Genomic DNA, 16,862 nt, shown 5'->3' with positions numbered 1-16,862 from the left:
ATATATATATAAAATAAAAGAAGTTTGAAAAATCAAGGGGTAGGAAAATGCAAATAAACCTAAAATAGAAGTAGAAATGTTACTATTATACAAGGTAGAATATTAGAGTAAAATTATCACAGATAAATATAAAAGATAGTGTTTATTTTTAAAAGTCTACAGGTACCAAACCCACATAGAAGCCAAATTTTAAGCAAAAACAATCAGAAATGCAATCTAACAAAAAGTTAAGGTAACAGGAGATTCATATATTCTCCCATGATTGACTAAATCAAGTAGATAAAAATAAGGAGAGAATTAATTAATATAATTAATAAAATTGGTTTAATTACTATATGTAGATATCCTGTCCCTCAAGTAGAGAACATACCTTTTTTGTTGTGTCAGTAAAATTCTAAAAGCAAACCACCAACAACAGCAAAAGCAGTCCTGCACTTCATCATAAAGAAAATGTTTTTTAAAGTGAGATCTAACAGATCACTTTATCATTATTCAATAAAATTAGTTATGAATAATAAAATCACAAAAATCTTAATGACCCGGAAATTAAACATCCTACTAGATAGCAGGTGGATCAAAGAGGAATCGTGAAAGAAAATTACAAGCTATAAAGACACAGTGAAAGCTTACTTTATATGAATTCATTTTAAGGAAGAAAGATAAGGAACTAAGTATTTGTCTTGAGATATTAGAGAAAGAGCAATAACTAAAAAGAAAAGGAAATTAACAAAGATAAAAGTTTACACAGAAAACAAACTATAAAAGTAGATAATGGATAAATCAAAATGCAGCTTTCCAAAAAGACTAATAAAGTGATAAGCACCAAAAGAGCCTGAGAAAAAAGAGTAAGAGGAGAAAATTACATGAGAATTAGAATGAGAAAGGAGATATGAAACATATAAAAGATTAACAGAGTTATAAGAGAATACTACAAAAAACAGGGGACAGCAAATGTAAGAGCTAATGAAAGTGGATGATTTTCTAGTAAAATATAAATTAATGAAATGAATGGAAGAAATAAAAAAACTTGAACAGGTCCATTACTGCAGAAGAGATGGCAAATGTGATTCCGATTCGTCAAAAGAAGAGCCAACACTGGATGGCTTCATAGTTACGTTTTATCTAAACATTAGCTCACTTAGTTCCTGTCACCTCAGCTACTCCAGGTTATAGAAAAAGAAGAAAAGGCAACCAGTCTGTGAGCCAGCAAGAATAGAATACCAAAGCCTGATAAAGTATCACAAGAATAGAGAACTATAAGTTCATCTTAGTTATGGATAGATGCAAATTTCTAAATATAATGGCACCAATTTCATCTGAGGACAAAAAGAACAAGAGAGCCCAGGCTGGCCAGGTAGCCTGGTGGTAGAGTGCATGCTCAGCATGTGTGAGGCCCCGGGGTTCAATCTGTAATACCCTATGGCCCTTAAAAAAGCAAGAGAAGAAGCAACACGTTTGCAGTTTGAAACAGATGTGCAGGTGCTACGCCACTTGGTGTATCACAGAAAGGTGAAACCCACGTCAGAAGTAAGTTCAGCACCAAAAAAGTTCAGCCCTGGAGGAAACAAGTGCCTCTGAAACAGAGAAGTCCACTAAAACGCTGTAAAAGAAGAGTTTGGTTTTCAGGCTGCTGGCCTTGCTTTACAAAGGCTGAGCAGCCCTCTGCTTTGGGTAGGAGGTGCTCGAGAGGGGTTAAACCAGAGGCCGTGAGGATGCAAAGCCACCGGGCACGCTGAGGCTAGGGTGCTACACTGAAAACAGAGACTAGAAGGAATATTAGTTAGAGAAGCGTGGGAGCTCTGGGCCCTGATTAACTTCTATGCTTTACCTCTCAGCATACTAGCAGCCATGTTTATCCCTCCCAGGAAGGAAATGAAAGAATTCTTCTTGGGGGCCTGGCCAGCCCGGAAGAGCTAAGGATACTAACAGAGCCCTGAGTAAAACATAGCATGGATTAGGGAGGGCCATCACCAACAGCTGAGCTCCTAGGGAGCTAGCGTTGAGTCACTCTTAACTATGAGCGGACAGCCATGAATTGCCAGGCACGTGAGGAAATCTAACACTCAAGTTAGAGACGAGAGAAGAGAAAAAAGAAAAGAAATTTGGGGGAAAAAATGAAAATGCTCATGGAGCAAAATTTTTAAAACAGGTCCTCAGTACCTCTAGAGAGAAAAGAAGAGATATTATATTTAAGACAAAAAGATGAAGCTGAGGCAAAAGGCTCTCTTGAGTATAAGAGTGGAGGCTATTGCTTGCTGTGCTGGCTGGGTGACCACCCTGTGTCTTGGTAGTGGAAAGTGCTGCTGCTCTCTAGCCTGGGCAACACAGCAACACCTCTCTCCTTAAAAAAAAAAAAAAAAAAAATGCAAAAGAAACAGCATTTAAGAGCGTTCTTCAAAACTAGGTAGAGTGATGCACACCTATAACCCCAGCTACTCCAGAGGCTGAGATGGCAAGTTCAAGACTGGCCTGGGCAACTTAGTGAGATCCTCTCTCAAAGTAAACATCAAAAAGGATGAGGGGCCAGGGATTTAGCTCAGCGGTTCAGTGGTCTGCCCTGCAAGCATAAGGACCCGACTTCAATCCCCGGTACAAAAAAAAAAAAAATTCCTCTCTCAAAGTAAACATCAAAAAGGATGAGGGGCCAGGGATTTAGCTCAGCGGTTCAGTGGTCTGCCCTGCAAGCATAAGGACCCGACTTCAATCCCCGGAAAAAAAAAAAAAAAAAAGATGGGATTATAGCAGTGTGGTACAGTCATAGAGTTCAGTGGGGAGAGAGAGAGGGAGAGAGATATCTGGGATATTAAAAATAGCATAACAGAACTGATCATTCAAGACATGCAAATGAAAACAGCACCGAGATTCCACCCCACTCCAGAAAGAATGGCTGCTATCAAGAAATCAACCAATCACAAATGCTGGTGAGGCTGTAGGTTAAAAGGAACCCATCTCCACTGTTGGTGGGACTGTAAATTGGCACGACTACTATGGAAACAGTATGGAGATTCCTCAAAAAACTAAAACTAGAGGTTCCGTTTGACCTAGCTGTGCCCCTCCTAGGGATCCTCCTGAAAGAATTAAAAGCATCATACCACAGTGATACGTACATATCCATATTTATAGCAGCACAATTTATAATAGCTAAATCTTGGAAACAGCCCATATGCCCATCAACAGATGAATGGCTACAGAAAATGTGACATTTACATACAATGAAGTACTACTGTGCCATAAAGAAGGATAAACGCGAGTCATTTTTAGGTAAATGGGTACACCTTGAGACCATCATGTTAAATAAAATAAATCAGATGCGTACGTTTAAATATTGCATTGTTTATCTTGTGTGAGAAACCCAAAGGGTAAATCGGGAGCAACAGAGTGGACAGATATAGGGAGGTAAGAAGAACACATTCAAATGGGAAGGGAAACAACAGAGGAGGGAAGAGGAAGGAAGGAAGGGAAAAGGGATTTAAAGGAGAGAGAATGGAAGGGAAAATGGAAACAAAACTTTTATAAATGGGGAGGGGAAGAAGGGTTGAAGGAAGGGAAGGGAAATGGGGGAACAAAGAAGAAAGTAGACATGTGCAGGCACAAATTCCCTGTGATAAATGTGATAACTATGTATGGCAAATATATAACAATAAAAATTTAAATAGGGCAGCAGAAAAGAACAGTTTCATAGAAGAGTTCAAATAAGTGTTAGGAAATTTAACAAATAAAAGCTCAGGCTCCCAGTTTAATACGAATCTCAAATAAGCAATGAAATTTTAGTGTAAGTACGTCCGTGCAATACTTTGTATGAAAGTAAACTTTTCCAGAGCATGTTGTATTTTATCCGGGAATTCTAGTTGGAAGATGAAGTCGACCGTGATGCCTATAGGGGTGGGGGAGAGAGGGAGAGAGAGAGATTATATTCCAGGAAAAGTTGAGGAAATCCAATATTTGAAAGACAAGAGTTGCAGAAAGGGAGAAGAGAGGGAATAAATTATCAAAGAATTTCCCAGGAATGAAGCGAGGGAATGTGTCCAGAGCCAAGCTCAAAGGATAAAAGTCCCTGACACCAAAGCACAGCATTGCGAAGTGGCAAAAGCACTGATGACAAAACAGGGAAAGATCAAGCCACACACAGGATCAGGACTGGGAATGGTAAAATCTCTCTGTAGAAAACAATACAGCGATGCTTTCTGTGTTCTCAGCGAAAGTTGTTTCCAGTTTGGAATTCCAGTTGTTTCTGGTGTGTGGTTGGCCTGGGTCTTGCTATGTCACCCAGGCTGACCTCAAACTCGAGGGATCCTGTCTCAGCCTCTTGATAGCTGTGGCCAGCACGCCCAAGAGGAGGGAAATTTTATCATAATTTATTTCATGGATTAGTTGGGAATATTATTTATATAGTTATAGTAATGTACACTGGATATTAACCAAACCAAATTATGATGTAAGTACCTGGCATGGAGAAGAGCGTATGAGGATGTATGAGCATGCTTGGGACTGTGTGTGTGTGTGTGTGTGTGTGTGTGTGTGTGTGTGTGTCTCAGGGGATTTGTGCAGGCTAAATAGACTAAATCCCGTAATCCAGAAGTCTCTATATACTGAAAGTGGAAATATCAAGAATTAGCCATAAGCTGGCACACTGGGCAGACACCTGTACTACCAGCTACTTGGGTGGCTTAGACGAGAGGATCACGTGAGCTCATGAGTTCCAGAGCTAGGGGTGATGTAAATGAGAAACCATTTCCAGAAAACAAAATGGTGAAACAAAAAGAAAGAGCTGTATAAATTTGTCATTTAGAAACTAAGTGCAAATATGTAAGGATAATGCAAGGACTACTATTTTTAATTACAATTGCATATATTAAAAATATTTGACTTTTAAAATCTATTTACCTTAACAGAAATAAAAATTCTACAATGTAACGAATTTTATTTTACATAGCATTTAACAACGTCTTCAAAGGCTAGCAAACTTGACCAGGCAGAATTTATTCTAGGACTTCCAGGATGAGCAAATATCAGGAAATCTGTCAGCGTAATCTGTTATATCATTAACCAAAATTTGAAAAATAATCATATCAGTATTGAAAATACCTTATGTAAGTTTTCCTTTTTTACACGGTAATTTTTTATTAGCACATATTTGCAGTACATGATTACATCATTGAAGGGAGTTGGGACATGTACACAACACATCTCTTTCTTTCACCTCCTCTGTCCCTCTTTCTCCCCCTCTCTCTTATCCACAATTGTATCACTTAATTCAAGCCAGTTTTTCTGCAGTCTCTTGTAGTCTCTCCCCACCATTGTAATTTTGACACACTTATAACTATGATTGAATAATTTTGCTCAGTACTTCTAAAGAGTTCATGTACATCATGCAACATATTAATTTTACAAATATTTACTAGATGTGCCAGGCGCGGTGCCAAGTGTGGAGGATACAAGAATGAATAAAAATCAAGTCTGTTCTGGGCACAGTGGCACAAACATGTAATTCTAAGTGCTCGGGTGGCCAAGGCAGGAGGATTTCAAGTTTGAGCCCCATCTGGACAACTTAGCTAGACCTTGTCTCAAAATAAAATGGGCTGAGAATGTAGCTCAGTGCTCCTGATTTTCTGCATCCAACAAATTTTCCAAAAGATACAGCTTCTTCAGTTTATTTCTGTAAGTCAAATTATATGATGCATGTTGAAAAGAGGGACTCCTTATATCATTTTTAAACCGAACTCTTCTCCTTCAAATTTGCTGTGTCTACTCCGTCCAGCTGCCATTTCCTGCTTCATCCAGGACAGAAGTGGTGGCCTTGTGTTTGACTTCACTCCTCACGTCCTGGGGGTGGATACCCATCCCCAGTTCTTCGCTCTGTCAGTTGCTCTGTCCTGTATTCTTCTGAAGTGCTCCCAGGATGTTCTCTCCACTGTCATCACCGCTGCTCTGCCCAGCCTCTTCTTCCTTTACTCCCAGATTTTTCTAGAGCTTTCTAAGTGGCCTCCCCGAATTTGGCTTTCCCTTCTAGACTACTCTGCGTATAGTTTCTAACCTAATCCTCCTGTTTTAGTTGTTTTGCTCGCTTGCTTGAAATCTTTCCCTGGCTCTCGATATTTAATTGTGTAACTTGAAGCCCCTAAAGTTGATATTCAAGGTTAATAACTGAGGAGAATGTCTCTGGTTGCTTCCTGTCCTAGTTCTTTGCATGCAGGCTGGCCTATTAAGTCCCAATCATTCCCGCCACTGTGCCTATGGCTAACCCATATTTCCTCTGCTTGACAATCACAGACATCCTCTGTGTACCAGGCTAAGTTTGCTCTGACCCATGCAGCTTTCCCTGACTTCACACCCTGTGGTTCCAGGCTCTAAAGAATGACAGCCCCTATGACCTGCATCCTCTTCTGGCCCTGAACTATACACCAGCTCCCTTCTGATGCCTTTCCTCTTCTTCCTCATTTTCCTGTTCTGGAGAAAACAGTATCCTTCTGTGGCTCCCAGTATACTTAGCCCTCATGGGTTGGGCACAAACTGGATGCTCTATATAGAAAGCAAGGGACCAAGGTGAGTTCTGCACAGGATTCAGGATATCCTCATCGTCCTCATCCTCTTCATCCTCATCATAGCAGCTTACACTCATATCCGGGCTAGGTGCTGACGTGTACATCACAGATACTCATTCTTCAGCATCTTGCAGTCCTAGGAAATGATGACTCTCATAATCTCCATGTTACAGATGAGGAAACAAAGGATGTCTGTGATTGTCAGAGCTACATAACTTGCCCAACGTTACCAAGCTAATGAATGAAAAACTGGGTTCAAACTCAGTCTGATCACCGGGCGTGGTGGCTCATGCCTGTCATCCCAGCACTTGGGAGGCAGAGGCAGGAGGATTGCCGTGAGTTTGAGGCCTGCCTGGGCTACATAATGAGTTCAGGGCCAGCCTGACCTATAAAGTGAGACCCTGTCTCAGAAAACAAAACTGAAAAAAAAAAAAACCAACTCAATCTGATTTGCAGCTAAATCGATGCACATTGAGGCCATACTCTTAAGTGAAATAAATAGGACACACACGTGTAAATACTGAATAGTTTCTCTGGTGGGAGAAACTGAAAGTGTAAATGAGGATGAAAATGTATAATAGGTAATGTGAAATAGGAAGAAATGGTCCAGGAAGGGAAGAGGAAGTGGGAGGGGTTGGGGAAAGGAATAAAAATGAGAAAAGGGAAAAATGGAAACAAAGTCTTTGTAAATAGGGAGTGTGGAGGGGGTGAAGGGAGGGCAGGGGAATGGGAAAGAAAATAAGAACCAAGATACATCATGTAAAGGTCAAAATCCCCAATAATGAATGTCAGCATATTGTATACCTAAAATGTAGCAATAAACTTACTAAAAAAAACCTGGTCAGTCTGGTTCCAGAATCTAGTCATTTTCAGGAGGTTGGGTGTCCCCAGGGTGAAACCCATGGCTCTGCACATACTAGGCGAGCACTCTACCGCTGAGCTACACCCCAGGCCCAGAATCTACTCCTAACCACTTGTTATATGGTATTCTCATGGATGAAATGAGATGTAAAAACGGCGGAAAGAGAGCAGAAGTTAAGCAAAGATGGGATGGAGCAAAATAAAAACGGATAACAAGAAAGAAAAAGGGCAGTCACAAAGAAAAGACTGGGAAAGGAGCGTGTTAGTATAAAGGAGAATGGGATAGGAAAAGTGGACAAGATAAAGGTAAAAGGAGAAAGTCAGTGAATGTGAGCTGGGGAGACGAGGACAGCCCCGGAAGACCTGGGGGAAAACACTGCAGCACAGGCAGAATACAGGGCGCAGACAGAAAGGGGTGATTGTTATGAGTTAGCCAGGGTGTGGATTCCATGTCAGGCACACAGCAGAGCATATGCACTATTCTGAGACAACACAGGGCCGCAGAGCTCACCTGTGGTGTCTGTGGTAGCATTCTATTCCTTTTAAACAGGTGACATTTTCCCTGGGGTTTAATTTACAGAGCACTGAGTTGTGGTTGAGTTTCATTTCCAAATGGCAAGCTGTGCCTGGAGTCAGGATTGGATGTAGACGGCACCTGCTGTGGCCCTGCGGGTGTCCCCGCAGAGTGCGTCAGAGGAGCTGCAGCTTCTGCATGGCTACAGAATGTTCGTTCCGCCGCTAGCAGCTTCAAGGCTTACTGTGAGCTCCACATGCAAAGCCAAACTGGGACACGGGATGATGGGTGCTGGGCTGGACCCGATCCGGCCCTGGAAGAGTCATCTCATGAACTGAGCTGCAGCCTCTGTGGGCTCTCTGGATGCTGAGTTGGAGAAAGTCTAACCTCTTCCCGGATGGGAGGTTTGACTCCATCAGGAGGCTTTGCAGGCTGAGCTCTGGCTTCCAGCTGGTTCCATGAAGGTTCAGTCTCCTCAGTAGCCTGGAAAAAGATTCCGTCTCCACAGGAGTACACCGAGGTTGAGCTGGGGGAGAAGGTTCCACCTCCTCGGGATTCTGTAGAGGCTGCTCCGGGGACTACTGCTGGCTTGGAACAGGTTGGGCTTCCTTCACTGCCTCTGAGGTTACCATAATCTCCATATCCACACATTTAAAATGTGACGTTTGGCAAATGTGAGTGAGGAGTTCACTCCTACTCAGGGATGGGACATTCACTCCTGATGCCCTGGTGGCTGACTTACATCCTCTCCAGTAGAACTTGAGCTGGGGCTGAGGGAAGGTTCAACTTCCTCAGGGGACTGTGAGAGCTGACATGGGGCTTCTTGCTGAGGTCTAGAGGATTAGATTTGGGGAGCCTCTGGGTTTTGACTTTGGCCCTCCAGCTGGAATTGAGATGATTCAGTGTGCTCAGGGCTCTGGAGCCTCATCTGGATTCTCCTGATATCCCAGAGGTAGGCCATCATGGTCAGCTATAGCCATTTGAAGATCTATATTCCCATCCTGCAGGGTTTGTTTTTGAAGCTTGGGTTTTGCCAATTGATACGGAGTTCCAACAACCACTTTAGTAAGTTGCTGATGCTGAGCTACATCCTTCTTCAGTTTCTGGGGTGAAATCAACGGTGACCTACTAGAGGTAGAATAATTATTTCAAGTGATTGGAGGTTTGCAGCCAGATCCAGAGCAGAGACCTTGATCTTCACTTGAGTTGAGGAGTCCGAGCTAGAATTTGATTCTGATGCCCATCTAGAATTGAAACTGCCTCTGGGACCCTCTTTGCCTAGGAAGCATATCACACAGAACCTGATGTGCAGCAGTGATCTTATCTGGTTCCTGTCCAGTCATGTCCTGAGGTGGAAGCAACATCTTGGTGGGCACAGAGGACCCCAAGTCGTCAAGCCTCTAGCTCTGCCAGAGGAATAAGATCATAGAGCAATTCTGGTGGAGATTAGACGTGTGGGAAGAGACGATTCACTTGAACCCCTGGGGCTCAGAGTTCAGCTGGACTGAGTATCAAGCCCACTCTGGAAGTGGGGCTGCCAGGACCAGTAGCCACCACTCTGGCCACACAAGGAGTCCTGGAGCCCAGAAGTTCAGCAAAGTGGGATAAGGCTGGGTCACAGACACCTGGGCCAGCAGGATCCCAGTGCTGTTCCTCCTGAAATTTTTCGGACGGCTACTGGCAAGTGCCATGGGAACCATGCACGTTCTCTCCCACACCACCCTTCCTGATATCACTGTATAGGAAAACTCTGTTGCAGTCTGGCCCAGATGGCCTTAGTGTGAACCCAGGGAGCCTTTTCCCACAGTGACCAGGCTCAACCCCCTTCCCTCAGCAGAGGTGACAGCAGCCTGCAGCAAGGCTGTGTCCCCCCACCAAGGCAGGATGTAGGCCTCAGATCTGGGTGGTCCCAGGCCTCCGGCAGCCCTGTGGGTGGGTATGACAGAGCCTCCCACGGAAGTCCCAGTTCTGGGCCTTGGGTTACTCAGAAGAGCTGGCTCAGTCTAGCAGCCTGAGCTCTTGCTCCAAGTTAATTTCCCAGAGACATTCTCCTTCCCTTTGGCTATACAGCTTCCAAGAAGAGCATCTGATTTGAAATAAATCCTGAAGCTCTTCTTCATCCTGGCATCTGTATCACCATACTGGGTCTGTACTCCATGGCTATTTTACCACTTTGCAAAACCACAAGTGACAGTTTCTGGAGTTTACTGACAAAGCCATCTGGAGAACAGCTTCTGGGACATCTTCCTTTTCATGAGAAATGACAATGGTCCTTCCTCCTGCTCATCCAGAGTCTCTTCTGCAATACCAGCTCCAGGACTCCTGCACTCATTGGACTGCAACACAGCCTCTAACACACAAAAGAACTCCAGGCTTCGCTTCTTAAATGGTGTGGCAAGATCTTCATTTTCCTTTCATTCAAGGACAAAAAGCTCCTGATGATCCTTTTTGACCATCGGTTAAAACCAAACTCCATAATTTGCCAGTGGTTGGCATCGTAAGCTGTTTAGGGCAAGGGCCTGATGTCAAGCTGCCTTCTGTCTCTGGTCCCAAGACAAACCTTCGCTGGAAATTTCTGGAAAACCAGCCTTCCATCACATGCCTTTTGGGCTTGGGGAGCATCTTTGGCTGAATAAAATTTGCTGAGGCCATAGAAACAAGGACAAGCCTAGCAGTGTTTGGGAGAACCCTGACTGAATACATACAACCCAACTTAGACACTATGAAGGATGTGGGGCCTGGGGTCCAGAACTCCACTCCTACACCAAGAAGGCTCCATCAGTTATGGTGGCAACCACTAAAGATGCCAGTTTCTTGTATAATTTAAAAAAAAATTTCCCCATTAAGTTTATTGGTACATTTAATGTAAACAATACAGTTACATTCATCATTGGTATCTTGCACCTTTACATGATGTATCTTGGTTCTTACTTTTTCCCCATTCCCCTGTCCTCCCTTCACCCCCTTCACCCTTCCCTATTTACAAAACCTTTGTTTCCATTTTTTCCCTATTTCGTTTCCCTTATTTCCTTTTCCCCTACTCCTTTAGCCCGTTTCTTCCCGTTTCACATTACCAAACTTGTATCATTTTTAATAGAACTTCCTAACAAAATTTCTAAAGTGAATTAGAAATAGAAGCAAACTTATAAAATATATGAACTACCAAAAAATTTTAAAAAATGTTATTCTTACTGGCCAAAGGGAAATGCTAAGAGATTATTCTTAAGAGATACCTGCTCCTGCATTATGAGGAGACATTTTTCTCTGAAGTTCTGAAATTTAGGCTAGATCTTTCCTGTAATTCCAAACATTGAAGGGACACACACTCTAGAAGCACTCATTTTAGAGTCCCCAAGAATATACATTTCAAACAAAAGTCTCAGGTAATTCTATGTTGGATTAATTTTGAGAATGGCTGTTTAAACCAATGGCATTTATCAGAGGATTTTTAACTGAGGAGAAACAAATCAGATTTCCAATGACCTCCTCCTTCCTTTTCTGCACCCAGCCCACCCTTCCCTCCATCACTGCACAGTAAGATCAATAGTTATTTTTATAACCCCAGTGGAAAACTCGGGTCACCTGGCCTCTCAGTGCCAGAAAAGTTACTGGAAGTGGCCCTGTTTCCTGCAGCACCACACATTATCTGATTCACAGGATAACATCTTCCTGGGGCTGGGAAAGGAATAAAATGCTGGGTCTTGTCTGAACATCTGAACCTGCTCTATTTTGGCTTTGAAAGTTTTTTTTTCTTTTAAAGTTCTATAATAACCAAAATTTAAAATAGCTCTCAGGGGTAGTCAGTGCCAGTTTTGCTAATGCTGGAGGAAGTAACAAGGGTAGAGGAAGTCATGTGCATGGGCCTCCAAAGCCTAGCAGGAACTGTTTTAATTTGAACTTTGGTGACATCAGCCTAGGGAGGCAGATGGGCTGTCTCCAGAGATCCTGAAGAGTCACAGCCATAGAAAGCCACAGGGCATCTCAGGAAACTGAAAATCGTAACAATAACAAACTATCCTTTCTCACAACATAGGTTTACAGAGAGAAAAGGTGGAGATTGATGACCTAGTGAAGCCTTTCCCAGCCCTGGGAAACTGAGAACAGAAAAACTAAGCAGTGGTTCTCAAAGCTTAGTGCCTGCAAAATCGCCAAGAAGGCTTGTTAAAACACCTGTGCTGAGCCCCATACCAAAGTTTCTGATTTTGTAGACTTTGTGTAGCTTGAGAATTTGCCTTTCTAACAAGTTCCCGGGAGTTGCTGCTGGACTACTGCACTATGGCAGGCAAATGAAGTCCTGTCATCATCATCTTGCGTGGACATTGACTTTATGACCTCCCTGAGGGGGAAAAGCTAGGAGTGCCAGTGGGATGGGTGCCAGAGTTATACTTAGAGGCTTTCACAGCCATAATCAATGACTCCTCCTGGGCCAAGGGACAAACATGGGCCTACTTGGCTCAAACCACAAACATCTAATGGGTGACTACCATAATTATAGCTACCTGTTATGATTTGAATACAACCCCTCCAAAATAAAACTTTATACAATAATTTTGTCCTCAAAGTTATATGTTAATAATGTTAAAAGGATGGGAACTCAACCTGACTTTGGTATTTAGAGGTGAGAGCCCTTTGGGATATATAGGCTTAAATGAGACCATCAGGATGGAGCCCTCATGATGGAATCCTGGTGGCTTTATAAGAAGAAGGAGAGAGCCCAGACACACAGTCACCATCCCTTGTCTCTTGCCATGTGATGCTGTCTGCCCCTTGGGACTTTACCAGCAAGAAGATCATCACCAGATGAGGCCCCTAGATCTTGCATATCTAGGGCCATAAGCTAAAGTGGACTGTTTAAAAAAATAGTTTTATTGGTACATTTTAACTATATAATATAATGACATTCATCACTGAAAATTTGTACCTTTACATAATCTTGTTTCTTATTTTTTCTCCATTCCCCTGCCCTCCCTTCAACCCTCCACTCCTCCATATTTACAAAGACTTTATTTCCATTTTTTCACTTTCTCATATTAATTCTAGTCCTCTCTTTCCTTTCCCTAGTCCCTCCCCAAAGGGGACTTATCTTTACAAAGCACCCTGCCTCCAGTATTTCATTATAGTAACAAAAGTTGACTAATATACCACATGTATTAAGTATCATCTGTGTGTCAGCACTAAATGCATATGTTTTCTTTATGGAAGACATATTTCCACCCAAAAGCTTTGGCATGTGCTGGTCAGTTAGCCTACATAGAGAGAAATGTCTTTCTTTCTCACCTTAGGTTCATGGGTGTGGCCTGTATAATGAAAGACAGATTAACAAGAGGACAGTTTAAATGTTTATTTAATATGAGTTTACAAGATATGGGAACCTTCATTAGGAAACGAAGACCCGAAGAATGGGTAAATTGTATAGTTTCTATGGGGACGAAGTAGATAGTCATGCTGAAGTGTGATTGGCCAAAGCGGGAATGATCACATGGGACAGGCTCATGGTGACTTAGCAAGGCCTCTCTGTGAGATTATTCCCAGTGTCTTTGTGTCTTCGGAGATAAGAACATTCCTTTCCTCTGGGTATCGGGGAGGGAACCTCCTGAATGCGGGTCTCACAGCTTCTTCAGGGGAAGATCAGAAAGTTCCTTCCCAGGTTGTAGGACCTGATTCAGAGGATGGGTGGGAAGTGAGAGTGACCATCCTGCTCGCTGTTTTCCCAAGTGCCAAGGTGCTGTGCCTCATCACCTGACATACTTTTCCTACACGGCTCTCCTCTATTCTGAGAATTTTGCACAAACACCAACTCCTCGAAGAAGCTTCCCCTGGCCACCCCATCTTGGCTCTCACCCCATGCCTGCCTGAATACTTTCTAGCACATCTTCAGTGCGTTACTGACTCTCCTCTGCATTGGTCACTCGTAGTGTATATATTTTTGCTTGTGTTATTATCTGTCTCCCTCACTGTCATGTAAGCACAGGGCGAGGACTGTGCCATTGTTATAGCCCAGTCAGGAACGTGGAGCCCTAGACATTTCTCGCACCTAGAGTTAATACTTACATACAAAATGAAACCTTTAGAGAGCCAAGCCTTATTTTGCATGGATGTGCAGAATTTGGTGTTGTAATAATTAGAGCCCATCAGTTGAAAAGCAGTATACTGGGCATTATTTCATTGGTTGGAGCTGTTTGAATGTATGGGAATAAAATAAATAGAAGTTAAAGAGAAGATGGGAATTGGCGGTTGCGGGGAGCAGGCTGGGCTGAGAAGAAGCCTGGGTAATGGCATCACTTACTGGGGCTCTAAAGGGAGTTCTCAAGTCACCTGCGATGGTGGCTCTTACTGGGGAGAATAGAGCTGCTGCAGTCAGCAAGCATGGAGAACCCTCCCCAGCCTAGGTGCTGGAGAGCAGGATTCATGTCTGAAACGACAAAGAAAAGATAGTTCTAAAAAGCAGCTTTCAAATAGCCGCAGCAGCTGACTTTGGAAGGGATTAGAATTAGGTAGCCCAGCAGTGAGGTGTCATTAAAGGTGCAGGGTCCAAGAGAGGAGGTTGTGTAGGAGCCAGTTGCCAGCCAGCAGCCAGACAGATCCTGAGGCAAAAAGGAAGACTGCTTCTAGACCTATGATTTAGTGGAATAAACAAGCTTAGTTTGGTTGGCAGTGGTGCTTGTCAGAGTCCTTGCCATGTGGAAAAATCAAACATTTTTTCTCTTGGCACCTGTTTCTAATGGAAACTGGAGTGTTGATTGTTTTCCAACAATATATTAATGCAGTTCGTTAGCAGGCTCTAGGGAGTGGCTACATGCCCTGGCCAGTGTGGCTTATCTTTTATTTGAACAAGAAGAAAAAAAAGCGCTCAAATGGTAGAGTTTAGGGCACTGTGCACACACAGGCAGGTGCTTGGTCACACTTCATGGTACAGTACCCATGTGAGGAAAGAGGAAAAGGAATTTAAAATAATTTAATGCCCCTCGCAACAGACTTTCAACTGACCAGCCACTGGATTCGCTTCAACAGCAGTTGCAGAAATCAACTTAGAATAGGAAATGTTTCTGTCTAAATAAAAGCTGAAGAGAGAGTCCAGTGTTTGAGCCTTCTATATTGAAAGTCCGATTTGTGGAGCAGGTAGTTTGGCAAACCTTCCTCCCATCAGCACCAGGAGATCAGTGAGCATCTATTGTGTGCTGCTGAGGAAAAACTACAGGTGTAGGAGTGGTCACCGTGCTAAGAAGTGGGGAGCTAAAGATGCAGAAGAGGTGTAGCTAAGGGCTGGGTGAAAGGGAGTGGGACTCAATAGAAACCGCTTTATTAAGGGCTTCATGGTCCAATGTGTTTGGGACCTTTTAAGCAAAGTTAAACTGTTCTCTTGACTGTGTTCTTCACAGGCTGATGTGCACTGGGAATCTACAAGAGAGGAATACAGAATAGAGTGTTTCTCAAATATTTGACTATAAAAGCTTTTCATCAGAGCAGTCACATGAAGGAAAACAAAACAAAATAAGGCTGCTCCAAACTATACACATTCTGGGGAAGAGGGGTGTGATCTGAGAATAACTGTTCATAAACAGATTCGGGTAGACTACTAGGCAAAAGTTGGGTCACAACTGGATGAGTGAGTTGTTGAAATGGGAATTAAATTTGAGGCCCTTTCAGACAGGACTCACAGGTGGCCTTTCCTGGATATGCCTCACACCACCAGACCTGCTGTCAAATTCTAGTGTTTTGTTTGTTGGTGCTTGTTTTTTTTTAAATTTTAAATTGAATTTATTGGTACATTCTAGGTAGACAGTACAGTTACATTCATTACTGAGATCTTGTACCTTTACATGCCAGGTCTTGGTTCTCATTTTTTCCCCTTGTCCCCACCCTCCCTTCACCCCCTCCTCCCCTCCCCACCTTCAAACACTTTAATTCCATTTTTACATTTTCTCATATTTTTTTCCTTTTCCCTTATTCCCCTTTCCCTATTCTTCTCACTGTCCCTACACTTCCTATTTCACATTGCTAATTGTCCCTTTAGGATCGTGAGTACTATTTTAGTTTTTCACACCAGAGAAACTATCTGGTATTTGCATATGTGTGACTTATTTATTTCACTTAGGAGTATATCCTCAAAATGTACCCATTTACCTATGAATGAATCTACTTTTTCATTCTTTATGGCTGAATAGTATTTCATTTTATAGAAAAACCACATCTTCTTTATCCAGTTTCCAACGGATGGGCAGATGGGCTGTTTCCAAGTTTTAGCTATTACAAACTGTGCCGCTATAAACATGGGTGCACGTATATCACTGTGATATGATTCTTTTAATTCTTTTGGAAAGATACCCAGCAGAGGGATGGCTGGGTCAAATGGAATCTCTAATCCTAGTTCTTTGAGGTATCTCCATATTGACTTCCATAGTGGTTGCACCAGTCTGCACTCCCATGTTGGTGTTTGTTTTTAAAGTGCTGCTTGCCAGACACATGGCACCAGGTATAACAATTCCCAATTTGAAACTATACTACAAAGCCACTGTGATAAAAACAGCATGGTACTGGCAAAGAAATAGGCCTGAGGATCAGTGGAACAGACTGGAAGACACAAAAACAAATACAGATGTACTCAGCTACCTCATCTTTGGCAAAGGAGCTGACCATCCTCAGTGGAGGAAAGATAGCCTCTTTAATAAATGGTATTGGACAAACTGGATGTCAACCTGCCACAGATTAAAATTAGACCCTTATCTTTCGCCATGCACTAAATTAAAATCCAAATGGATTAAAGATCTAAATATTAAAACAGAAACATTAAACTTGCTGGAAGGTAAGTTAGGCAGAACTCTGGAAGACATTGGTATAGGAAAAGACTTTATGAACAAATCCTCAGTAGCACGGGAACTAGCAGATAGAATCAACAACTGGGATCTCATCTTACTAAAAAGCTTCTGTACTTCAAAAGAAACCAT

The 16,862-nt window shown here is 42.6% G+C and overlaps 1 pseudogene; it reads right to left on the bottom strand.

The window, feature by feature from the left end:
• Positions 1-10,033: 10,033 nt before the first annotated feature.
• LOC104860570 overlaps positions 10,034-16,862 on the bottom strand; it is a 15,218-nt pseudogene continuing 8,389 nt past the window's right edge.

The sequence above is a fragment of the Fukomys damarensis genome, unplaced genomic scaffold (genome assembly GCF_012274545.1).
Source record: "Fukomys damarensis isolate Sample0158 unplaced genomic scaffold, DMR_v1.0_HiC HiC_scaffold_14, whole genome shotgun sequence".
Classification (NCBI taxonomy): Eukaryota; Metazoa; Chordata; class Mammalia; order Rodentia; family Bathyergidae; genus Fukomys; species Fukomys damarensis.
Note: the sequence above shows the minus strand (reverse complement) of the source record. Positions and strands in the feature narration are given on the sequence as shown.